At 36.2% G+C, this 25992-nt stretch overlaps 1 long non-coding RNA gene across 1 annotated transcript in view; it reads left to right on the top strand.

The window, feature by feature from the left end:
• Nucleotides 1-25992, top strand: part of LOC135846576 (uncharacterized) — a 213184-nt gene that overhangs the window by 34426 nt on the left and 152766 nt on the right. Inside the window, exon 2 of the long non-coding RNA XR_010558982.1 lies at nt 4036-4201. This is a non-coding gene — a long non-coding RNA (uncharacterized LOC135846576). The remainder of the gene's footprint in view (nt 1-4035; nt 4202-25992) is intronic.

Here is a 25992-nt window from a genome sequence, read left to right as displayed (position 1 = left end):
AGATTTACAGGGGGGGGGGGAGAGAGGTTTATTTGAAGAAAAAAATATTATTCTGAAAATTGAGTTTCGAGGTCGTTTTATGAAAACTTCATTTTTTGTAAAAGTGAAACTATAAATTTTGAAAAACTTTCACAGAATGCTGAGATATAAAAGTTCAAAGAACCTATAATGTGAGAGCTCACTCACTGGAGTCATTTCATTTCGGAATTTTGGTTCGAAATAAAATACTTTTTATACAGTATAATTTACACTTTTTTACTTTTTTTTCTTAAAATTGATGGTTTTTGACAATTTTACCGAGGATGGAAACTTTATACTTTTGACATGAAAAAATTGATACTTCTTTTCGACCAAGCATTTTGCCAAAAATTGAAAAGAATTTTGACACCCCTTCCTCCTCCCCCCCCTAGAGACGTTTTTTTGACATTTTTTTTCTTCAAAAATTTACACTTTTCGACTTGGAAAAATTTTGCAGGCAAAAAAAACGAACCTTATTAGCAAGTTTGGCAAAAACATGACTTTTGTTTAGCAATTTTGGAATTAGAGAGAATTTTTTGAACATATGAGGCGAAAATCAACTTTTTTGGATATTTGTGGTGAGGAAAGGGTGCAAAAAATGACGAAACTACAACTTTCGAGAGTTAGAATGCCTCCCTCCTCCCGATAAAAAGTGACAAAAACATCCTGTGTATTAGTCTGGTCATGAATTTTGGCCCCGTTGGGCATATTATGAAAAGGGAGTCAATTGCTTCTAAAATGGTGCTATTAAAACATTGAAGAAATTGACAAATCCTGTCCGAATCCGGCTTAATGGTACGTTGTTGTTGGACGTCTCTTATAATGATACGTATATTTCGAGGAACAAATTTTCGACCAACATTGACCACTTTGGGTGAGAAAAGTCATCAAAAAATCAGTTTTTTTGCATTTTTGGAAAACTTCCACCTTCACGAAAAATGTTGAAAAAAATTTATTTAATTTCCAAACATTTTCTAGAGACTCCAGAACTGCTGAAAACGTTTCGAAACTAGTTTTAACCAATGAGGGGGTATTGAAAAAATGGTATAACATCAAATTTACAATTGATAACTTTCGTGCCAAGTATTAAAATTTCAATTTTTTATTATTTTTAGCACAAATTTGATTTTTAAAAATCCGCAAAAAATCGTAAAATGCACTTGATTGGGCTTCCTAAAATTTTGGCAGGTGGGTCATTTCATGTCAACTCAACCAACGTTTTTGAGTCATGTCTTCCGATTTCGCTCAATTTTTTTTTACAATATATACCCATCCAGTAAGTAAGAACCCCGCAATTAGTTTTGTCCCAGCCCCCTCAGGGAGCGGGTGGGGGGGGGACTTCCATTATTTTCACATTGTCTCGAGGTACTCAACTTCAGCAGCCCATTCCTCCAAAACTATAATACTTTGATTAAAACTGATTTCACAGTTCGAAAGGGCATTGCATTTAGAACTTTTTAAGCATTTTGAAATTTTCAAAAGTTGAAAGTTGAATTCAAAATGGCGCTGCAAGTGGGAGCTACCATTTAAAATTTTGAAAAAATTTTCATAGATATACCTTTTTATGCTTTTTCGAAGTATTCAAGTTTCGAGATGGGATCTCTTGATGGAAGGGGAGCACCCCCACCCCCAATTTTGGGATAAACTTTCGAAATAAAACCTGGGCATGTGATATATCGAATTCTATGATTTTGGTGACGCTGAATACCTACGAATATGACATCAGATTTTTGATAGGGCCCCATCCATGGCCCCCAGAACCTCCACGAAGGGGGTAAAAGTTCAAAAAAGTGTTTTGTTCGTGCGACACATAGAATAGTATGTTTTTGGTGACGCTGAACACGAATATGACGTCAGATTTTTGATTGGACCCGTCCACGGCCCCCAGCACTTCTCCAAAGTGGGTGACCCAAAAAAAAAAAGGATTACATTCGTGTGACACATGAAATAGTATGTTTTCGATATCGCTGAACACGAATGTAGCCATAGTTTTTTAAATAGACCTCACCCATGGCCCCCAGAACCTCCTCCAATAGGTAAAAGTCCAAAAAAATTGTTGGGGGCCGTGGATGGTGTCCAATCAAAAATCTGACATCATATTCGTGTTCAGCGTCACCAAAAACATACTATTCCATGTGTCGCACGAACAAAACACTTTTTTGAACTTTTACCCCCTTTGTGGAGGTGCTGGGGCCATGGATGGGGCTCTATCAAAAATCTGATGTCATATTCGTATTCAGCGTCACCAAAAACATAGAATTCGATATATCACATGCCCCAGGTTTTATTTCGAAAGTTTATCCCAAAATTGGGGGTGGGGTGCTCCCCTTCCATCAAGATATCCCATCTCGAAACTTGAATACAGTAGTCCCCGCTTAATGGAATCGGTTTGGGCCGAGGTACTTTCAATTCTATTAACCGGGATATTCTAATAAGCGGTCCAATAAAAAAACGCAGAAAAAATTTTGAAATTTGTATCCTGTATCTTTGCTTATAGCATTATAACCTCGTATGTACTACGAAAATCTTACTCGTATTTGAGCTTTCCCTCAGTCACAAATTAAGCTTAGACTTCCTTCAGCATAATTTCCATCATTTTCACAAACAAATTCTCAATTTCTACTCGAAGGTACTTATTTATTAGAATCGAAGTTGGGACTGGGTATGCTTCATTCTGTAAACCAGAGAAAGCTGAAGGATAAAAGCACACAAAATTCCAAATTCTGTTGAAATGTCATCACTTTTTGATGTTTTTTAGGAGTAAATTTCAGTACTTTTTTGGTTGTTTAGTTAGGCACATTTAGTCTTTTAATATGTTTTGAACACTTTTTTGGTCAGTTTTTATAAAATTTTACAATATGTAATTTCATCATTTTTTTTTTTGCCAATTTTCACTCAATACAAAATAATCTTCATTTTGTGTTTTATGCCATTTTAACATGTTTAAAACATGTCTTTTTCATCCACTTTTTGTTAAATTCATCGAATTTCCATGATTTTCTCCAACTTTTGAAGATTAATCAATTCTATTAACCGAACTCAACGCTCTTTTTCACTACAATAAGCGATAAAATTTGCATGTAAGAAGATGCAAGCGTTCCGTCCCAACCCATTTCGATTCCATTATCCGAATTATTCTATTAACCGCGACTACATTAAACGGGGACTACTGTATTTCGAAAAAACATAAAAAGATATATCTATGGAAATTTTTTCAAAATTTTAAATGGTAGCTCCCACTTACAGCGCCATTTTGAAATTAGAACTTTCAAATTGAAAGTTCAACTTTCAACTTTTGAAAATTTCAAAATGCTTAAAAAGTTCTAAATGCAATGCCCTTTCGAACTGTGAAATCAGTGTTTATCAAAGTATCATAGTTTTGGAGGAATGGACTCCTGAAGTTGAGTACCTCGAGACAATGTGAAAATAATGGAAGCCCCCCCCATCCGCCCTCTGAGGGAGCTGGTACCAAACTAATTGCGCGGTTCTTACTTACTGGATGGGTGTATATTATTGTAAAAAAAAAAATTGAGCGAAATCGAAAGACATGACTTTCAAAATCGCCTTTTTTTTGGTTGAGTTGACATGGAATGACCCAGGGAGTGTATTTTTACAAGCTCTTTCGATCTATCTTTATCCGGTTCAAAGTTTTAGTTCTGTTGGGGAATGGGGATGCTTACTTTCATTGTTTGTCTGCTCATGAACACTGAAACCAATTTTGTTGAAAATTGAAAAATGTGACTTTGTTAATTTTTTTTGTGAGAAGGAAAGGGGTTTGAGTAGAGAGCTTTCTGCGAATTTGGTTGGTAAAAAGTAGTGAAAAAGTATCTAGTAATTTTTTCAAACATAATTCCATTGGATACCATGAATTGAAGTATTCTTTCATGTTGATTGTGTTTTTAGAAAATCAATCTTTTTTTTCTGAACTAGAAGTACATAAATAATTATAAATTTTGTATTGTTTTTTTTTTTTTGCTTTTTTTCAATACTTGATTTACAATGACGATTGTTTCGCAGGTGATACGAACACAACAGCTGTGTTTTTTGGCTTCTTGAAGAGCAGCGGCGAAGTGTAGCTGAAGCTGAAGCTGAAACGTGTCGTAATGGATTTGCATTAGAACGAGCACTAAACATCCGTATTCATCTATTCATCGAATCAACGTTCCATCTGAAACATCATCAGGTAAATATTACATTACGTTGAGTGCCTTTGTGTACAGATATGTGTAGTGTTAAATCTGCGAATATACAATTATCTCTGGCGGTAATACGTATGGCTTGGTTACATGTACTCGTACTTGTACTACTCGTATTCATCGTCATCGTGCTCGGTTACCAGTTTACTCTTGTACCATACCGCAAAATGCCGCCAAGGAATGGCATTATACAGTACATCGTGCTGTACGAATACGACGAGAAGATCGGCGCTGGTTCGCGGGGGTTTTCGTGATTTACCAGGCGTATTTGCGGCGAAACGGTTATGCAATTCTATTAACTGGTATCGGAGAGGAGGAGGCGGTGCGGTGCGGTGCTGCATCGCACGAGTGTTGAATAATGTGTGTAATCGGGGTGAAGAGGTTCATCGAAACGATCGACGTCCCACTGTCGGCGCAGTTAATTTATTATCCGTACCGCAGCATCGGATTTTTTTCGCTCCCACCCTCTTTAGTCCTTTTTTTTTTTTCATTTCAATACTCTTATTTCTCTCTCTAAAAAAAAAATTTATCTGCCCTACTATTTTGGCTGCTGTGGTTGGAACGATTGCCTTTCGATTCGATGAGGCAGGGCGTTGTGAATTGAAACCGAAAGCATATAAAAGCAGGCTGCCTTCGGTGGAAAATTAATTTCGAAATTTACCGCGAAACCTTTGAAAGTACGCAAACAACCATTAATGTAGATCAAAGCGAACCAATATTTGGTTTCGTTGCGCTCGTGTTATGGATGGTCGATGTTGAACGTACCGTACTATACGTAGCAGCAGCAAAGAGACATCGTAGACTGTACTATACTATACGTACTATAGAGTGAAACGACCTGGTTGTAAAGCGATGTGCTCGCATATAGGATGGGTGAAGAAAGGCAAAGGCGCACAAAATACACACTATAAAACGCACGTAATACGACAGGAGGACGAGTCGCGCCGCGCCGTATCATACTTTGAAAAAAAAAAATATAGAAAATTCACGCTACGTATGCGTCGTGTCGTTCTATATACGTTCTATTACATATCGGTTCAGAGGTTTTGTGAAAATGGACCCAGCCAGCGGCGCGGCGCGGCCGCCTGTAATGGGCGCAGGAAATGCGAATTTTATAACTTTTAATAAAACTTTTATGTACATAGAAAAACGAAACATGCGAATAGAGTGGCAAAAAAGAGCATAAAACCGCAGTCGAGTAAATAATTTCGCTGCTGTAGGTGGATAGTACAGGATACACGTAGTATTTATATTGCGAGCTTGTGGCGGCTGACTATATGGTGATGGTGTGAGCCTCATCCCGTCCACACCCCCCCCCCTCTTTAGCTGTACGAACGTATTCAGCTCATCCACCTATACCTACTCTATAGTATTTATAGCTGTGTGTGTGTGTGGTGTGTAGAAAATGGAGTACGGTGGGCTGCCGTCGTCGCGCCGTGCCTCTGGTAAACGCCGGCTTATTTATTTTACTTCTCGACTACTCCTCTTTGTATATTTATCGACGAAAGCAGGTACCTATTTGAACGGGTATAAAAAGAATATACCAGTCGAGAATGTATAGTGAAGCGAACGACCCCGAATGATGATTTTTTGGACGAATTTCCTTCCTGGTGTTTTAAAACGTATGCTCGAATGTTGAAACTTGCGAGTAGGTGAATGTGTGGAACAAGATTAATGGGGTATTCAGTCGTCAATTTTCTTTTTGATAGAATTATGGTTTTTTTTTTTCATGTCCGGATTTAGGATTTTTATCTCGAGGGTGGTTTAAATCTCTAAAATTCAGCCTAGAATTGTTGAGAAAGTGGCCAAATACTGAGAAAACTGCTGGAGAATTTGTTAGAAAACCTTGAGGAAACTGTGACAGTGTATCGGCAAAATTGAGCAAAATTTTGAAAAAATTTCTCAAATTTTAGTAAGCATTTGAATCGACTACTATTCACTGAGAAGTGATTAATATTTGCTATAAATGCTGAAAATGGCGTTGACATGATGTCAAAACTATAAAAGAAGCACTGAATCATTAATTATAAATTACCTGAATTATGAAATAAGCGAAAATGTGTATCAATACAGGTTAAAAATGATGCGAAAACACTCAGAAAAAGAGACCTCGTACTCGGGTTACTTTTTCAAGTTACTGAGCTACTAAAGTTGTTTTTTTTTCAAATTTTCAAAAATTCAATGTTTTTATTGAAGCAAAAAAAATTGATAATAAAAAATTTGCTGGTAACATCTTGAAACAAAAATTTCGCGAAAGTACGCCCAAAATAATAAAAACGCATATATTTTGTCCAAATTATCGAATAATCTCGCTTATTGCCATAAATTATCGGTTTTTCGCGCAAAATTCAAAAATCTCGATTTTTTTCTAAAAATTATTAGAAAATTGAAAAAAATATCTCGCTTTTTCTTCAAAGATTGCGAAAATGGGTCATTTTTTGCTAATAATATAGCTCTACTTTTTGTCAAGATTTTCTGTATTGTTCTGTCCCAAAATGTCAAAAATTGACATAAAGTATCTACCTTTCAGCAAAATTAGTCGTTTTTTGCGAAACATTTCAGGCAGTCTTACTTTTTTTTACAAATTGCACGAAAGTGTCAATTTTTCAGCTAAAGGCTGCTTTTTGCTGAAGTTGTATAATATTTGTGCTTTTTGACGAAAATTCACTTTTTTGCCAATGATTCTCAAAACGTCTTGCTTTTTGCTGGAATTGTCAGAGTCTTTACTTTTTTTTTCAGAAATTCCAAAATATTCTTGCTTTGTTATCAAAAATTGCCCCAAAAGTCTGTGTTTTTACCAAAAAGTTTTATAAAATAGTTCAACTTTTTAAACTGAGAAACCAAAACATTCCAATTCGTAATGTTTGTTTTTTAATTTTTTAAAAAATTTTCTGAGTTTGAATGTTTTGCTCGTATTTTTTCTCTTTTTTGGCTTCTCTCTTGTTCAACTTTTTTTTGTTACTGAAGTTACTTTTTGGAAAAGGTTGAGTATAAGCTCTTAAGAAAGCTCTAAAATTTCTGAAAATTACAAAAAAAAAAAAAAAGGAATGAAATTTAACAAAATTTGAAAAAAGTATGGTAAAATTGGTCAAATATGCATGAGAAAGTATTAATAACGTGTTTAAAATACTGTTTAAAAAAACTCCCAATTCATTAAAATAACTGTAAATCGTCTAAAAATGATGAAAATTGAGTAAAGTTTGTAAAACATGCTATAAAAATTTAAAAAAACGTTTTTAAAAGCACGTTGAAATGTTCTAAACAGCAATAATATAACCCTAAATCATCAAAAAATGATGAAAGGGCCTTTCAGGATAAGATGGTGAAATCCGCCCTTTCTCCAATTTTGATGAAACTCACCCAAGATGTTAGTATGGATGTAAAACCATCCCAAAAAATTTTTTGAGCCGACCCCCCCACCCCAACCCGAGAAATGCCCCCCTATGTGTTGAAAATTCAAAATGCTCGTTCTCCGGAGGGGGTGGTCCAAAAATTTTGAAACTTTCACAGAAAATAGTCACTAGGTAGGTGCGTGTGTGAAATTTTTTTCAAAAAAAAATTTTCATATTTTGGGTTTTTTTTGGGGGGGTTAAAAATTTCAAAAATTCGTAGAAAAAAAACGGGGAGGGGGCACATTGCGAAATTTTCTCAGAAATTTAGTTACACCCTAAGGTATAACATATATTTTTTGTGGAGCTCAAAAATCGGTGCAACATGCTCAAAAAAATCAAAAACTTGCAAAAAACGTGTTTTTTCACCTTTTTTTTGCCATGTTCACACTTCCGAAGTCAACATTTTTTATGAAAATAACATTTCAAGTGAAGTATGTACCTAAAAATACACAAAAATGACAATTTTACATTTTTGAGCCACAAATTGCATAGGTATAACGAATGATTACATTGCATAGAGCAGCACAATTGAATCAAGTTTTGATGAAACCCTAATTCACAGCAAGTATCCTGCCTGAAGATATAAGTCTCGAATTGTTTGTCCTAACGAAATTCTAACGAATTTGTTCAAGCCATGCTCAAATATTGCCATAACGACGGAAGCCAATAGTGATAATGAGGATTGATTGAAAATTAGGTACCTACATACTTGCCAAAAAAATTCCAGAAAGTAATTTTCTATTTTTAAATGGTACCTACTTAATTCGGATGATTATTGATCAAATATTGTTACATGTAATATACCTAGCATTCTTTCGTTTTTTTTTTATTGTTTTTTTGTTCAGAAATTGGTTGTACTTCGAAATGAGAAATCAGTCAAAGTAAGTTCCATTGAAAAAAAAAAACAAATTGAAAATAGGTACCTCAATATTCGATAGTTGGATTTTTTTTGCACCCACCAAACACTCGAGAAAATTCACCATACAGTACTTAGGTATGCGTATGATCACCACCATGTGTGATGTATATGGAAAAATTGAGCACTCATTAGAGAGTTGGTTTTTCATTTGAATTCAATTGTGCTGCTCTATGCAATGTAATCATTCGTTATACCTATGCAATTTGTGGCTCAAAAATGTAAAATTGTCATTTTTGTGTATTTTTAGGTACTTCACTTGAAATGTTATTTTCATAAAAAATGTTGACTTCGGAAGTGTGAACATGGCAAAAAAAAGGTGAAAAAACACGTTTTTTTGCAAGTTTTTGATTTTTTTGAGCATGTTGCACCGATTTTTGAGCTCCACAAAAAATATATGTTATACCTTAGGGTGTAACTAAATTTCTGAGAAAATTTCGCAATGTGCCCCCTCCCCGTTTTTTTTCTACGAATTTTTGAAATTTTTAACCCCCCCAAAAAACCCCCAAAATATGAAAATTTTTTTTTGAAAAAAATTTCACACACGCACCTACCTAGTGACTATTTTCTGTGAAAGTTTCAAAATTTTTGGACCACCCCCTCCGGAGAACGAGCATTTTGAATTTTCAACACATAGGGGGGCATTTCTCGGGTTGGGGTGGGGGGGTCGGCTCAAAAAATTTTTTGGGATGGTTTTACATCCATACTAACATCTTGGGTGAGTTTCATCAAAATTGGAGAAAGGGCGGATTTCACCATCTTATCCTGAAAGGCCCTTTTAGTGAAATTTGTCAAAAATGCATGAAAAAGTATTGGAAAAAGTGCTTAAAATTTTATAAAAAAACATTCGTAAAAATATTAAAATCGCCGTGGTTTGGTAAAAAATGATGAAGTTTCAATAAAGATTGGCAAAAGTAGTATGAAAGGATACAAAAGTAGTATTGAAGTTTACAAAAATTGTCAGAAAGTAATTAAATTTCTGCGAAATTCGGCGAAATTATTAAAAACTCTGTAAATAATTAAAGCACATGAAATAAAAAAAAAAACACAGAAAAACATTACAATTGATGCTGAAAAAATATTGCTCAATTCGGAACAATTTTGGAAAAATTTCGTTATTGTTAGAATGACCTAAAATTTAGTAAAATTGCACAAAAAGATGCCTGATATACAAAAACACAAAAGTAATCTTTCAAATCAACGACACTTGTAAAAAACTTGGAAAATTTTTGTAAAATTTCACCAAAATGGTATGAAAAAGTGTAAAAACTGGATAAAATGATATAAAAACACTAAAAAAAAATTCGATAATCTGAAGAATTTTTCAATCATTTTTTGAGAAAGTTTTGCGATTTTTTCGTCATCAACTTTTATCCTCTTGCAACTGTTTTTATGGCACTCTTACCAATTTTCAAGCAAATTTCATTATGTTTGAATTAATTTTGCAATTCATTTCATTCATTCATTCAAACTTTCAACGATTTTTTTGTCATTTTATGAATTTTATCATTAGTTGAAGTATGTACCATAGAAGGAGATCATTTTGAATGGATATTCATCGAACATAACCTCTCAGTGGGATGTTATTTCGCCTTCAAACCTCTACTACGCGCAACTCGCAATACGTATTTCACAGATGTTAATAGAATTGCATAACCAGTTTGCCGTAAATACGCGAGTTCATTGTCCTTGACATAATATTCTGCTTCCGTTCTTTTCGAATAATTTCTCTACAGTGGTTTAGAACCAACTTCGTTCCCGTTGCTTACCCTTCACAGGGAGGAGGGGAACAAGGGGCTGGTTAATTTTACGCATTGATGATTTTTTTTTCTCACGAAGCTGTTGAATTGCAAATGCTTATATCTCCAGACTGATTGGATTGGGATTTTTGTTTACAGGGTTCCAAAGAGAATAAATTTGGGATTCAAAATCAATAAATAAAATTTTAAATTTTCGATATGAAACCAAATATTACATTGAAAGCTGAGATACGATTTGAAAATTCAAAAAACGTTGCTTACTTACCTCTTTTTTGTGAAAATATTTTCAGTTTTGGGTTTCAACGTCCTTAGAAAGGATAGTAGAGATTTTTATTTTTTTCTGATTTTATTTTATTTTTTTTGAAATTTGAGAAAAGGCATTGAGTGCCTTTACTGGCTAATTTTTTCGATCCGATTAGATTGATATATTGAAAGAACATTTTAATTGGGTGAAAAACTGCTGGGAAAATTCGGCTGGAAAAGGTGCCAGCGCTGCTCGCTGTATTGCTTTTTTTCATTCTATTTTATTTTTCGCTTTTACTACCTTGTACGTATTATACACTTATTGTAGAGTAGGCATTCGTCGCACGTACGATAATTTGCAGACTTGGGCTTTTTTTCGGCGCATAAAAGATGAACGAGGTGAAGAGAGAGGGGGTGTACCACAATTGTGTATTGAAATAGAACTACAGAGAGGAGTTTGGTTTGGCGCTCGAATGAGTTGTGTAAAAGTACACTACACGTACAGTATTTTACGTATTGTATGCCAAGTATACGAGAAAAGTGTATACCTACGTACGCGTATATTTGTATAAAGAAGAGCAAGACTGTGGAGTGGTACAGGAGTGAAAAAATTCCGAAGGCTTTATCGCTACAGCTATACAGCAGCAGCAGCATCAGCATCTACGCCCATCACCGCGCCAGCAAAACGTAGTGGTGGTGGGAAAGAAAAGGAGAGGTCGAATAAATCGCATTCAACTTTCCGGATAATTTGTAAACTGTAAAATGCCGAAGGCTCGGCGGCGAGTCTAAATTAAATTAGCTTTTCGGCGGAAAAGTGGAAAGTTTGTTGGAAAATTAAGGAAGGTTGCGGCGGCGGTGGTGGTGGCGGTGGCGACGAACGAGCTCTTCTCTCGCTCGCTGTTGCTGCCGCGTTTCACTGCTGTCAGCTGAGATGAGCACGAAAGGCGCAGAGAATTGTGGCGCTGCGCTCGCTGGTGGCGAGGAAGAAGGCTGAAAGCAATGGTATGGTAAGGTATAACGTAGTATAATATCGCGCTAATACAACTTTTACGACGGTCCAGACTAGAAAAGTGTAATTAGAACAGACGACGGAAAATTTAACCGAGCCAATATTCGCCCTTAGTTTTAAAGCACATTAAATGTTTTATTAAACGCAGTTTATTAGGAAGGGTGTCGGCTAATGGGGTTTGCGGCGACACAACTTTAGCGGCCAACGGAAGGGATTTTATAGGAAGCTTGCGAAATATGGTGGTTTTGTGCCGTGCCGTTCATTTCGTTGCACAGGGTGATGATAAAATCGTATCGCAAACGTTACTGTTTGTTACTGGCGATACCGCACCTTCCCGAAGGGTTTGCCGAGTTAATTAAAAAATTAGATACAAGTCCGAGGGCGTCTGTATTTTGCTGTAATGCGATAGTGATTTGTTTTCTGAGGATAGTTAATAATCGACGAAATTATATTATCGATAGTTTTAGAAAAGTTAAAGTACCGAATCCGAAAAATGAGCCCATTTGTATTCAGCACTCCTAAACACCTTGTAAACCTTATTGTGGCATATGATTTTTTCAGTGTTGAGAACATTTGAAATTACTCGTATTAAAGGCGGTATGGAAATTGACAAAATATTGTGAAATTGTAAGAATTCTATAAAAAAAAAAAAATTTTGATTGGGCAGGAAATGAGCAAAATTCACTCAGGGATTACCTTCTAGAAATGAATTGATTGATGAAATTTTACCTATTTACAAAGATTGCGCAGTAAAGCGACCAATAATACTCTAAATTGAATATAATAGTACATAGTTGATTTGACAATTATTCATCGTCGTCATCGTTTCCTTATACCTAAGGCCAGTTGGCCTGTCTGCATGCGGTGTGGAACCTGTTGAGGATGAGCCGGAGGTATCAGTGAGTTTCCTCCTTGGTCTCCCTCTGCTTCTCTTCCCCGTTGGTGTATACTGGAGGACCTGTTTGATGATCTTGTTTCCTCCATCCTTTTGACATGATTTCTCCAATCTTTCCTATACTGTTATATCTTGTTCACGACAGGCTTCACTCCGAGATCTGCTGTTATTTTCTCAGATGGGACTCTGTCTCTGACGGTCACCCCTGCCGTTCTTCTCATGAACTTCATCTCCGCTGCCGTTATTCTTCTTTTATCAGATTTCTTCAGTGCCCATACCTCGCTTCCATAAGTCATCATTGGTATTGCTAGGGTATTGTACACCTTCAATCTTGTTTCTTTTCGCACCTTACTGCTTCTCAGGGTCCTATTTATCAGTCCTGTGACTCTCAGGAACTTTGCAATCTTTCCACCAACATCTACTTCTCCCTGGTATGATATCGTGTTTCCCAGGTATTTGAAATTATTGACCTGTTCGATGATTTTTCCATGAATTACAATCTTGCTTCTAACTGGCTCCTCTCCTTTGAAGGCCATTGTTTTTGTTTTCTCTGATGATATTCTCATATCATACTTTTCTGATGTCTTTGTTAGATTGTACATTGATCTCTGTAGGTCATCTTCTGTTTCGGCTAGTACAGCTTGATCATCTGCGAATAGTACTGTTGATATTTCCTGCCTTTTGTCTGTCATGATTCCATTTGGCTTCATTTTCTGCCATTCTTTTACCATGTGATCCATGTACATGTTGAATAAAACACAAGACTGTGGGCATCCCTGGCGAACTCCTCTGTTTATTTCTGCTTGTTCTGAGAGTTTATTTCCAATTTGTACTCTAATTCTAGTGTTCTTTTATATGCTGTTTATTACCTTTCGCATTTTATATGTTATCTCTTCATCTTTTAGGACTTCAAACAGTTTTTTTCTATTGACCCTATCATATGCTTTTTCCAGGTCTATAAAGCACACGTGTGTTTCTAGGTTGTATTCGATTCTTTTTTCCATCAGTAGTTTTACTGTATAACTTGCGTCAGTGCATGATCTTCCTTTTCTAAATCCGTTTTGACTTATTGACAACTTTTCTTCTGCATGATCTGCCAGTTGTTTTGCCAGTATTTTCACATATATCTTGTAGCGGGTGTTGAGTAGACTCATTCCTCGGTAGTTTTTTAGGTTTGACATATCGCCTTTCTTGAACAGTGGTATTACAATTGCTGTTTTGAATTCTTCAGGTACCCTTCTTCTTGGTACATCTTATTTAGGAATTCTAGCAGTCTTCTTTTAAATTCACCACTTGCATATTTGTACAATTCTGTTGGTATGCCCAATTTCATCTTCTATCTTTGTATCTTGTGCATTTTCATCACTCCAGAGTTCTTCAAAATATTCCTTTGCATAATTGATTTTAATTTTTGGCAAACCCATGAAATATGACCTGAGCAAAAATTACAGTTTTAAAATTACTTGAATGTTCGAAAAATGAGTAAATTCAGGACTCCAAAAAAATTCCTCAGGGTACTAAAAGTTTCTTTTGATTACTAAAAGTTACGTTTTTTCACGGTCTTAATTTCTGCCAAAAATACCAAGAATTTCACTATTATGCCAAAATTTGCAAATGGTCTCATTTCTTGCCAAAAATGTTTACTCATGTCTGACTTACAAGAACTTAAAACAGAATTAATAAATTTCTGAGAGGCCCGACAAGTGAACAGACGGGTTAATGACCTTAAGAAGCCAGGCAGGCAGACATTCAAGCGACCTTGGAAACCCATATAGACGGGTCAATGACCTTACAAGGCTGTAAAGAGAGATCATGTTACCCTAAAAGTGCAAACACATGCGTCATTGACCTTGAGAGGAAAGACAAACAACCATGAGAGATTAGACAAGTAGGCCAGGGACCTCAAGAGGCCGTACAGATGGGTTAATGACCTTGAGAGACCAGACACGTAGACAAAAAAAATTGACAGGTCGATGACCTTCAAGATCTAGATATGTAAACAGATGGTCTTGAAAAGCCAGACAGATCGCCTTGAAAAGCCCTATAGATGGTCCAATGACCATGATTGGTGAGGCAGGCCAGCAGACGACCTTGAAAAGCCATGCAGATGGGTCAAAATGACTATAAGTGGCCAGATAAACAAGCAGGCGACCTTGAGGAGCTAAACAAACGGGTCATGTCAATGACCTCGAGATAGAAGACAGTCTGACAGACCACCTTGAAAAGCCAGACAGACAGGATCAATGGCCTTGAGAGGGCAGTCAGCCGAAAATATGACCTTGAGAGATCGAACGCACGGGTCAATGACCTCAATAAGCAGATAGGCAGGCGGACGACGTTGGAAAGTCAGACAGACGGGTCAACGACTGTAAGCGGCCAGACAGACAAGCAGACGACCTTGAGGAGCTAGACAGACGGGTCATGTCAATGACCTCGAGATAGAAGACAGTCTGACAGGCCACCTTGAGAAGCCAGACAGACAGGATCAATGGCCTTGAGAGGGCAGTCATCCGAAAAGGTGACCCTGAGAGATCGAACGCACGGGTCAATGACCTCAATAAGCAGATAGGCAAGCGGACGACGTTGAAAAGTCAGACAGACGGGTCAATGAACTCAAGGGGTCAGACAGGTGAACGACTTTGGAGAGCTAGACAGCCGGGGTCAATGACCTAAATAGGCCAGACAAACCGACAACATTGGGAAGCTAGACCAGACAAGTCAAAATGCTGAAAAGCTGCTCCGGATGATCAGATCAGGATGTACGTAGACCGATCAACTTGACCAAAAAACACATCCAGGATTTAAAACTTTTCTTTGGAAAGGACACTTCACATCCAATCATCAATTTTTCCCCCGTTAAAATTTTCAGAAATTTGAAAATTTGCAAGAAATATCGTTTTTCAAGTAAAATTTTTAAGAATTGTAGTTTAAAAAATTTGCTTTTTTATAAAAATGTCTTGCATTTTGACAAAAATACTAGTTTTTTAGAAATTGAGAACTCTTGTTTTTTTCACCTAAAGGCTAAAAAAATTATTTTTTATCAATTTTAATTTTCAAATTTTACAAATTATTAGGTAGATATAAATTGTTGTTTTTTTGCAAAAAATTCCAAAAAGTCACACCTTTTTGCCAGAAATTTTGTTGAAATTGCCAAAATTTCACTTTTTACTAAATATTGAATTTTTCACCTAAAACAGCAAAAATTCAAAAAGTTTCAAAATACATTACTTACCTAATTTAACTCTTCAAATTTTTTTTTTCGGGTGTTTATAATAACAAGATTATTACATCCGTAAGGGGGGGGGGTTAGATTTGGTTTGTGAGGTTGATGTTTTTTATTAGGGAGATGAATTTTTGAATTTCTGAGGGTTCGTCAGGGATAGTAGGTGAGTTTTCTTTTATCTGTAGTGTAAGTCTGTTTTGTTTTAGTTGGGGACAGTTGAAAAGTATGTGTTGGATGGATGTGGGTTCGTTTCTACAAAATTGGCATGAGGGTTTTGGTTCTTTTTGGTATAGGTGGTTATGAGTAATTTTTGTGTGGCCTATTCTTAGTCTGGTAATCAGGATTTCTTCTTTTCTGTTCAGGTGACCTAGATTTTTCCAGGGGAGAGTAGTTTTTTATGTTGGAAGAGTTTGTTTGAAGTTTGTTGTGACCAAAAGTTCTGCCAGTTAGTAAATGTGTTGCGAGTGATTAGAGATTTAATGTCATCAGGAGTGAGAGTGGTAAGAGGGGAGGGGGCAGCGGCTGTTTTGCTAATCTATCAACAGTTTCGTTTCCAGTGATACCTATGTGGCTGGGAACATACATGAAGCTAATTGAGTAATCATAATATTGGAGGTTAAAAAGGGACTTATGTAGGGGAGACTGTTGTACCCCGACCATAATGTACCAGGGAACACTTTGCTGGTGTGAAGCGCACAGCGCTCCTGGCAGCGATTTGACATAACACACATGTGAAGTAGTATTATGAGTCCCACCATATAAAATTTCATAAAAATTGGTGGCCATCTTCGTGACAAAAATTGATAAAATGTATTTTATGCATGTAAAAGTAATTATTTTAATGGTTTTGTTAAACCTACTGACAATAAGAGATTGAAATATTTCAAAATTGTTTCACTGTTGCAAGTTAGTACATTATACCAGCTACCGATTAGCGTTCTTGGATAAGCTTGAAAACATCAACTTTTTTCAAAATAATTTTTTTTCCAACTTTTCATGGGGTCTTGTACCTCGGAACAAAGTGACCTAATGTACTACGGAACACCAATTTTTTGCATTTTTTACTACATTTTTTTAGCTATGCCACAAAGTAAAGCATCAAAAAATGTAAATAGGTACACATTGCTTCAGAAAATTTACCACCAGCACAAATTAGTTTCATTTTTTGACTTTTGAACTTTCAAAAATTCGAATTTTAACCATTTTTTATGAAAAACTCAAAATTTGATGAAATTGAGATTTAAAAACCTCAAATAGTGTTTTTGAAGTCTAAAAACAATAAGCAATAGTTTCAAATAGTTAATCAGAAGCTTCCAAAAAAATGTTAGTGAAAAATTTATTGTGTTTCACAGTGCATAATTTTCAATTTTTTGAATGAAAATTGTGGCCATAGTATGTTATGAATGGAATTTTCTATACACGTAATTTATTCCTTTTTAAACGCTCTTTCACATGGGCTAAACAGAAATTACTAAAATTTTGAATTCTCAACGCTGGACGCAAAAAACGAAAAATCGTTCCGTGGTACAACACCTTCCCCTATGTCTTGGACTATGGGATGGTCAGAAAAAATGTTTTGAATCGATAGCAGTGAACTTGGTGAGTCGTTTTGGATTAAGAATTTTTTATTTTCTGATTGAATGGAAATTATATCTATTAGGCAATGTTTTATGGCAGTGAGTTCAGCAGTAAAAATTGAGGCACAGTTGTGAATTTTGAAACTGAGAACTTTGTCATTGAGTAAGCATAACCAGTATGAATATTAGAAATTTTTGAACCATCTGTGAAGCATAAGTGATATTCAGTATAGTTTGATAACAGTTCTAAGTAATGACTCTTGATTAATAATGGGGAGTGATCATGTTTTGGGTAGTTTCTTAAGTAGAATTCCATCTGTATAGGTTTGAGAGACCAAGGGGGATAAGATATTGGTTGATGTATTAGGTTTTTTAGGTCAATTTGTAGGTTGTTCATATTTTTGAGAAATTCTGGGATTGGACCTGAAGTATGGAGGAAATGCTGAGAGCTGTAGACATTGAGTGACCTTTGAAGAGGGTGAGATGGATTATTTGCAACAGTTGTTAAGAATTTGTTTGTCATGAGAATTTTCCTAAAATCAGGAGGAAGCTCTGCAGCTTCACAATAAATACTATCAATTGGAGTTGTTGAAATTGTCAAAATCTCACTTCTTATTAAATCAAAATTTTCGCCAAAAAATTCAACTCTTTAAAATTAGAAATCAGATCATTCAATTTGTAATATTCTTTTTTTTTTGTTTGAAGTGTTTTTTATGATTTTATATTTTCTGAATTAAGATTTATTGTTCACGTTTTGTAACTTTTTAAATTATGGTACTTTTCTAGAGCTTTTTTCGATTACCAAGATCATTTTTTTTTTTTTTGGAAAGGATTGAGTACAAGCTCTGCAAGTCTGGAACGTCCATTAACGCGAGTTTTTAAATTTATTGGTGTTTGACACCTCCCTCCTCCTCCTCCTCCTCCCCCTCCTCCCCCTCCTCCTCCTCCTCACCTTCTTCTGCCCTATTTGTCAAACTTTCAATGAGATGTTTTCCGCTTTACCAAAAAAAAAATATCAAGATTTCAACAGAATTTTAAGGAAGGAGTCAGATATACTCTCAATGTCTCTGGCAGCTTGAGCTCAATCATACGTTAGTTATGAAATGAAAATGTTCGTGATGACAAGAAGAGATGCATGCATAGAGATTGATAGAAAGAGAACTATAGTGTATCTGTATAACCACATTGAAGAAAGGAGCACAACGACGACTTCATTAATACGGTATCATTGTTATCGAACGTTGTGACATTTTGATCTGTGAGCGCGGTATGCGGTGTGCTACTTAGGTAAAGGTACCTATTACGACGACGACGACGTAACCGTACTTAAGTTGTTAATTAGACTCGTCTTCGACGCCGTCATTTACTCTTCTGCGAGATACATTTCGTTTTGTTTCGATTCAACGGTGTTTGCGCAGAGCAGCTCGAACCTCGTATTTTCTCGCTGCTTTATAATAAACGTTTGGTGTATTAGAGGTGCTGTGTAGAGTTGTAGATAGAAATTGGGCAGAGAATCGAGAAATTCTTTGACATTTGAGTACTTCTTGTGTTTTACTTCTCCATCTCGCTCGGTAGCTAGGGATGTAGAAGAGACGGCGCTGCCATCGTGACATTGTTTTCGTACACCGAGTGGAAAATTTTCGTTCCATGTTCTGCCCTATACAAAGCCGTTTTCTCTATCATCATCCCTAGAGATGACAGCCGACAGGTACCGTAACCTTGTACGCTGGAAAATTACTACTGTCGTTCGTCGTTATTTAATCGAGATAAAAGAATACGAATTTCAAAAAGCAGTGGATGGAAAATTAAACGTTGCGAGTTTTGAAAACAAAACGCACAAAGTCGATAGTTTTAGTTGGTAAATTTTAGACAATTAATCAATTTTTTTTTGTTCTTTTGTTTTCAAGATATCATTTCGTTTTAACGAGACGTGGCTCGTGTTTGGATGATTTTGTGTATTGGCAATTCGAAAAAGGTGATTTTGAAAATATACTGGAGCGTGTTAGCTAATTTATTTTTTGGTAGAATTGATTTTAACCTGCGGAGAAAATATTGAGAAAATTTTATAACAGAGTGAAAATACGAAAAAATTACTCGAAATTATCAGAAAATTTTTTTAATTGTCTGGTGAATAGTTGAGAATAGGAGAGAATGTGATAAAGTGGTCAAATTAATTCAGAAATTATCAAAAACCGTGGAAATTGACAAAATGAACAGAAAAAATTGAGAAATTGAATGTTATCAAAATTTTGTAACATGATAGAAAAAATCTGTCGACATTTAAGTCTGTATGAAAAATCGGTCAGTTGAATTTGCAAAAAAGTAACTGGAAACTAAATCACGTTTTGAGGAAGTATTGCAAACATTTTTCAGAAAATTGAGAATAAAATTTTGGGCATCCCTTCTAAATTGCATTCTAATCCCATCAACGATCACAAAACTTGAATTTTATGAACTTTTCTCAAAAAGAACACTTGAAATGAGTATGTAATACACTCGTTGAAATTGCCACCTGAATAGGTCAGACCTGACATATTTTTGTTGATAGATATTTGGAGAAGGCTGTAGACACCCTCATTAAACCAGCCACTAACTTTGCGGTGGCACAAATTTCGTCGAAAATTAACCTCTCCCCTTTCTCGTAACCTTTATATAACCTAACTTGGTCCATTTTATTGCCCTAATAAATGCTACAATCGTATTCTTTATAGATTACGAGCTTTTCCATTCGTCTACTATACTTGTGTTTTACAGTTTCAAGCTGTGTGTGATGTGTTTTTTTTTGTTTTATAATTTTTATCGACCCTTTTGTGCGACATTTGATAATTTCTTGGCCTTTATCGTCCAAAAAGTCTAGTTTTAAAACTCGCGTATACGCCGTTAAAATCTTTAGAAGGTCATCAAGCATTTGTACATTTTAAACGTTATACCAGCAAAGGGGCGAGGGGGAGACGAGACATCGTTGTTTATCTAGCAAACATTTATATAATGTCACAACCGAACAAATAATCCTTTTCGTGCTCTACAAGCTTGAACTATAAAAAGATGGCGAGGATAAACCCAATCTACCATGAAGAAATGTGTTTTTTTTGTTGGTTTTGTCTCGGATTTTTTTGGCAAGAATATTTCTACGAAAATTTTTTTCATCGGCGTTGTCGGTTCGACGAATTATTTAGTCTCGAATTAAATTTATACTTACATAAAGCAGGGTATTAATTTTTTTGTCCTACCTTGCTCTTTTCATATCTAGCTGTTTTTTTTGTCAGTAGTTCTTTCAAGTTGCGGTTGAATGCATTTTTTCATCATCACTTGTCGTAAAATTATAAAATTTTTCCCAACACTGCCTTCGATCGTCGAAGTGTTTTACGACAATTTTTTCCCTCCTAGTTTCTGTTTCTCTTTTTTCACCCAGTTTATTGGGATTTTAGTAATATTGAAAAATTACGCTATATTTTCAACACCAACGTGTGTTCGTGTACTCGATGTTTTTTTTTGAAATTTTTTTTCTCTCGCACTTCCCATCGGTTGTGTTGAAATACACGCCGAAACGAAGTAACGATCTTGTATTTACTGCGGTAAAATAGTACGTATCTGAAAAATATCACCAGCTCGAGTTTCCTCGAGTGCACTTGTACGACGAAAAATTTTCTTCTATAAACAAACCGACTTTATATTTCTCGTCGTAAAGTTTGCCGATAAAAGCATATTTTTATCGCCGTTCCATCGTCTGCTGAAATGTTTTCTTGGCCGGAAGTAATGTACATAGCAAAATGCGGACTGCAGAGTGCCAATGAAATGATGATCGGGGATAAAACTCGTGTTTGGAGCTCTGAGGAAAAAATACCAATGTGCGTCCGGTTTGATGTCAAATAAAAATAGAACAAATGCTTTTCTCCTTTGCCATTTTGAAACAGTATGGACAAATTTTTTTAAGATTCTTGATGTTGTGGGACGTTTCAATTCGAGCTTTCATAACAAGAAAAAGTTGTGAGTGACAGAAGCATTATTTTTCAGTATGGGCAAGGTGATAAAATCCGAGGAACATTTCCCTGATTTAAATTTTTGATCAATAAATTAGATAAATAACGTTTGATTAGGGTTCAATGACCTTGAAATAAACTGAGGATAAAGAGAGGCAAGTGACGTTGAATTTTTGAGCGATAAAACTGAATGAGACCCTCTCAATTTTTGATAGCAACGAAAATTCGTGTGACACATACAAAAATTTCTACCTCATAAAGTACCTAGATGCGTAATGATTTGAAATATCTGGAAAATTGGAAGTCCCAAAAAGGTCGAATTTCGATGTATCTTTTCTAAAAAAAAAAACCTCTCGTTATGTACCTTTATTGAAAATTCGATTTCTAGAGCATTTTCTTGCATTTAAAAATTAGTTGACAATTCATTTTTGAACACACACTCCTGCAATTTTGCGATATAACCACTTGAAACGGTCGAAAGAGGGCCCAATGAGCACCGAACAAAGTTGTAGATCCTGAAGTTCATTTTCCATCTTACTAGAGTGATTTCAAATTTCTGAACAAAATTGAAAAATCGCCAGAGGCACCAGAATGCTCGAAAAGCAATAACAGGGCCCGTACTAAATTTTTTCTGAAAATACATAACTCATTTTTACGTTAGAATTGTTCTACATAACCCCTTGTTCAATATAAAACCTTTGTTAGACACCCAAATGATGTTAGCTCTCTTGTGTGGAGCTCTCCCCCAAATTTGGGATGAATGAAAAAATATAAAAAAATTGATGTCTGTAGACATTTTTTGAAAATTTTTCATTTATGGGCAAAATATTTCTGAATAAGCACTTTTTCAAGAAAAACCTTTCCACGGTCTCCAAAATCATGTTGATTCCCTATTAGTCCGGCATATTACAATAGGAGTAATTGCACCCCCCCCCCCCACCGATCCACCGGGACAATTTTTTTCTTAAAGGGGACATCCTAAGGAACATTTTAAAGCAAACTTGCCCAAAAAAAGTTGGCCTTACTTACAAAATGGCGGCCATTTTGATTGCCATTTTGATTGACAGGTCAGCCGAAATCGCAGATTTTGCGTTTCAACATGGGACTTGCACACAATTTTTCAAACATTACAAAGGTAGATCGAAAGATCATGCAAAAATTTATCATTTGTCAAAATTTCAAGTGCTAAAGTGCGTTTTTCGATTTTTGGTGAATTTTTGAAAATCCAATTTAGGCCAAAAATGAGGGAAAAAATCAAAATTTTACTAAATTGACCAAGAAAGCTGAAATTTGGTATATACCCTATTTTCGACATGCCAAATTGATTGGAAACGGTTTTAACCCGTTTTGAGCAGTTGTGGAGCCTCCAGCAGATTTTTGAAACTTGAAATTCCCACAAAATTCCATGAAATTGGAGTTGTAAAGCTGAAATTTTCACTGAAAACTAAATTCAATACGCCTACGAAGTACTGCAGGTGAATTTCGAGTCGTTTTGGAGCCTCCAGCGACTTTTTGAAAATTCCTAAAGCCTCCAGCAGATTTTTGAAACCGTAAATTTTCACAAAATTTCATCAAATGAAGATGGAAAGCTGAAATTTAAAATTACTGGAGCCTCCAGTAGTTTTTTGAAACTTGAAATTCTCCCGCAACATTAATTTATCAAATGGACTTGGCAAGCTGAAATGTACTTCGCAGATTACATGGTTGCTTCAAATGGTTTTGAAGCTTCCAGCTACTTGTAGGAAATTTCAATTTTCCAAAAAAAAAACGCAATACAACCTTTCAAGAAGTCGCTGGAGGCTCCAAAACAACTTGAAATCCACCAGCAGTCAACTTCGTAGCGTATTGAAATTAGTTTTCAGGATGAATTTCGACTCTCCATCACAGTTTGATAAAATTTTAAGTTTCAAAAAACTACTGGAGGCTCCAGTAATTTTCAAAAAAGTCGCTGGAGGATCTAAAGTGACTTGAACCCACCTGAAGTCGTCTTTAGAGGGTGTTAAAATTGGAGTGTAGAGTAAATTTCAGCTTTCCATCTCCATTTGATGAAATTTTGTGAAAATTTAAAGTTTCAAAAATCTGCAGAAGGCTCCAGTAATTTTCAAAAAGTCACTGGAGACTCTAAAACGAATTGAAATCCACGTACAGTCGACTTCGTAGCATAATGAAATTGATTTGCAGAATAAATTTCGACTTTCCAACTCCATTTGATGAAATTTTGTGGGAATTTCGAGTTTCAAAAATTTGCTGGAGGCTCCAGAACTGCTCAAAACGGGTTAAAACAGTTTCTAATCGATTTGGTGGGTCGAAAATAGGGTTTGTACCAAATTTCAGCTTTCTAGCTCAATTTGGTAAAATTTTGATTTTTTTCATCATTTTTGGCTTAAATTGGATTTTTAAAAATTCACCAAAAATTGAAAAACGCACTTTAGCACTTGAAATTTTGACAGGTAATAAATTTTTGCATGATCTTTCGATCTACCTTTGTAAGGTTTGAAAAATTTCGTGCAAGTCCTATGTTGAAACGCAAAGTCTGCAATTTCGGCTGACCTGTCAATCAAAATGGCCGCCATTTTGTAAGTAAGGCCAACTTTTTATTGGGCATGTTTGCTTTAAAATGTTCCTTAGTATGTCCCCTTTAAGAAAAAAGTTGTCCCGGATGATCGGCGGGGGGGGGGGGTTGCACTTACTCCTATTGTCATATGCCGGACTATTAGACTTTTTGACAATTTTGCCACAAAAAGTGAATTTTACACAATTTTAGAAAAATAAAATAATAAAGTGGTATAGAACTGTTTGACAATTATGGCAAAAATGGGAAAATCTGACTAATTTTTTTGTTCTTCGAAAAACAAAGTCTTTCATGGAATATTCACAGAACTTTTTCTGGCAATTTCGGCAAAAAACCGTTACTTTTCAGACAATTTTGGCAAAATGTAGGACTTACATGGCAATTTTGAAATGAAAAGCAATACTTCTCAGACAACTTGGGCAAAAATCAGCACTTATTGGATATTTTAACAAAAGATCACGGTATTTTTTTTTAAAATTTAGACAGAAAAATCAGGATCAAAGCAGAATAACAGGACACACCAGCAAAACGCAGGACCAAAGTAGGGAAAGCAACATAAGCCGGACTTTTTCACACCCTAATTTTGGTATGTGTATACTAGTATAGTATTCGAAATATTCTGAACAATTTCCTCGAAATCCCCATCAATACCTGTACTATTCCGCCTTCCACTCACACATTGCGAATTTTACTCGTATTTAGTACATATTTTACACGAAGATAAGCACAGCGGCGCGGCGGTAAAATAGGGTGTGTGAGTAAATGTGAGAATGTGTAATCGCCGAAAATATGGCGCGGGCTGGTGGCTGGGCCGCGTTCGGTATAAACAAGCTATAAATTTTCCGACCACTGCCTTCTGGCTGACGGAAACGGTTTGCGATGCTGTTAAACACTGGTAACCAGAATCATAAATTTCAAGCCACGGTTACTGCTCCGGTGTCGGCGGCTGCGGTGGCTTGTACGATATACGTATATACGATGCGAGACGTGTATACGTATAGTCTCGAGCAAAAAGAGGAACAGGAGAGTAGTAGTTCATACTCGTATCTCGGGGTAAAGTTTAACAACTGAAGTATTAACAGGAACAGCGTCGTCGTCGTCGTCGTCGTCGTCATCATCATCGTTGCCATTCCTGCTCGCAGCTCCCCATCTTCATTCTGTACCAGGTACCTCTCGCTATAGTCTTTACGTCTACTCTACGTGTACGACGAACGTACGTACAATATAATATGAGATTGCCCATGGAATCGTGAAGACGAAGGGAAATGAGGTACATGGTTTGACGTATTTCCGCCTGTGCGACTGCAAAGTGCTGGGTGCAGTGTGCGCTGTGCGCTGAGCGTTTTAATTCGGCGCGATTCGTCGGCACAAGTGCGACAGAGACAAACTCTCATCCGAGCCGAGTGCCTCTTTATCTTTTCCTCTTAAACACTTACGAATAATTAGTCAAAAGCTTTTCAATTAACGCGAAACTCGGCGCCAAGATGTGAACGTTATATTATACCCCAAGTCGCACAATTTCCTCTTTACATTTTACTCGTAGCTGTAGTCTGTACGGTATACGCGAGCTACTATGACGATGAGAGGGCGAGATTTAGCAATGACGAAGACAACGTTCTATGGCGCTGGGCGGATGAAAATTTGCATTTCTCTCGTCGTGGTTGCGGTGGTGGTGGTGCGGTGGTCGATGTATGTAAACGTATGCATACACACAGTCTGTGCTATGTACTATACACAATACCTATATATACGTATTCGTCCTACACTAGAACATATCTTTGCACACAGGTACGTCTATCTTCGAGCAGGCTACCTCTCTTGTCGTATTGTTCATTCTATAGAACGTGAACCTAGACATATGTATCATACGTATACAATTGAAAGAGGCATATCGCTTATCACTACCATTTGTTTATTATAGCGAACTCCTTTACTCTATGGTTAACGTTACATCCTCATTTCCTTTAACTTTCTCATACCACTCGACGCTCCAGTCAGAAGCATACATACACGAATGGAAGATGGTAGCAGTGTTTTCTCAATTTAATACCGTGTTCGGGGTGGTTTTGTAAGACATTAATGACAACGACAACGACAGCGTTAACTCGATGTCTTATAAGGTCTTGACATGAAAGCAGATAACACAATACTGCGATATTAACACCGCTATTTTCAGGCTTTTGTAGTCTTACACGTACAGTTGGATGGAGC

This window comes from Planococcus citri, chromosome 5 (genome assembly GCF_950023065.1).
Source record: "Planococcus citri chromosome 5, ihPlaCitr1.1, whole genome shotgun sequence".
Taxonomy (NCBI): Eukaryota; Metazoa; Arthropoda; class Insecta; order Hemiptera; family Pseudococcidae; genus Planococcus; species Planococcus citri.
The sequence above is the reverse complement of the archived record's forward strand: the minus strand, read 5'-3'. Positions and strand labels throughout refer to the sequence as shown.